Source organism: Rhagoletis zephyria, unplaced genomic scaffold (assembly GCF_001687245.7).
Source record: "Rhagoletis zephyria isolate East Lansing unplaced genomic scaffold, Rhagoletis_zephyria_1.1 Rzeph_scaffold_00802, whole genome shotgun sequence".
NCBI classification, from domain to species: domain Eukaryota; kingdom Metazoa; phylum Arthropoda; class Insecta; order Diptera; family Tephritidae; genus Rhagoletis; species Rhagoletis zephyria.
In genome coordinates, this window is record NW_016157886.1 from 63,295 (window position 1) to 64,896 (window position 1,602).

The following is a 1,602-nucleotide window of genomic DNA, read 5'->3' on the forward strand; positions in this document are numbered from 1 at the left end:
AAATCTTAAGAAATGTAAAGTAATGTGCTTCTCGCGAAGAGCTGTTCTGCCAGTTTCTTATATAATAGGTAACCATAACCTGGAACAGGTATACAATTTTGTGGACCTTGGTATCACAATGGATCCTAAGCTTAATTTTAATCTAAAGCTAAATGTGACAGTCAACAAGGCTAAAGGTGTACTTGCATTTGTGAAACGATGGTCAAAAGAATTTAGTGACCCTTATATCACTAAAACCCTGTTTACAACATTAGTTAGGCCGATTCTGGAATACGGCTCGGTGGTTTGGAATCCAAGGTATCAAATTTACTCAGACAAGATAGAATCAATTCAAAAACAATTCCTACTTTTTGCTTTAAGAAATTTCCGATGGGATTCTCAATATAGTCTTCCACCTTATACGAGTCGCTTAAAACTTATTAACCTTCCTACACTTGCCAGTCGCAGGGAAATGCTTGGTATAATTTTTATGGTTAAATTACTGACAGGCTCAATTTCAAGTCCGTCTCTTCTGGCTGATGTAAGCTTTAATGTTCCCTCACGCGTATATATTCTCACGCGTCCCATATTTCTGAAAGCTTGTAAAACCAATTTTGAATTGCACGACCCACTCCGTTGCTTATGCCAGGATTTTAACTCTCACTCCAGCACGTTTGATATATCAGATCCGCTTTTCAGCATTAAGAAAGCGATACTCTCCTCTCTCAATAAGTGAATTATGGACATAAATACATAAAATCAGCTGATGAATTTAGTTCTGTAGCTGAACAGTTTTAGATCTCGGCACTTAACAAACTCCTGCCTATCGTGACTCGGCACAAAAATTTAAAATATTGGTTCCGTACGTCATGCGGACTGCGCCCCTCGTGCGGATGGGCGGGAATAGAGGGTAAAAACCGTTGGGATTATTATTAAGTAGCTACTAAGAAATCGCACTGCTAAATCCCTGAAGCCAAACTTTTTTCTAAATTTCTCCCACAACAAGATATGGTTGACAGAGTCAAATGCTTTAGAGAAGTCTAAAAGACACAGTAGGGTAAGCTGACCCTGATCAAACTGCTGACGAACATCATCCAAGACTTTTGTAACAGCGGTTGAGCGTGGGTAGCCAGCCCTGAAGCCAGGTTGGAGGTGTAAGGCTACTTAGTATATATGGTAATATTAATTTGACAAATTTAATTGGAATATTGTCGGTACCGATGGCATTAGATTTTATTCGAAAAATACCATTAGCCCTCCTCTCGAACAGCGGTGAATTGAAACCTTAATGAGGGGAGGAAATTAGAAGGGGAATGAGGCTGCCTGAATTTGGAGAGATATTATGGGACGTGAAAACTCATTAAGCTCATTAGCATCAAGAGCGCAGGGCGTATTAGAGCTGCAAGTCACGCCCATCCGTTTTAAATTCGGCCACAACTGTTTGAGGGCAAGCGAGTGTTTAACTTTCTGGTGTAAAACTTCCTTTTGGCAATTTGAACAGTGTAGGTGGCTTTATTCCGAACACGTTTATACGCATCCCAATTCGCATCGGTTGGCCTCCTTTTCCATGCAGTATATGACGCATTACGACTTTTAATCGCTAACTTAACTTTATGGGTAAAC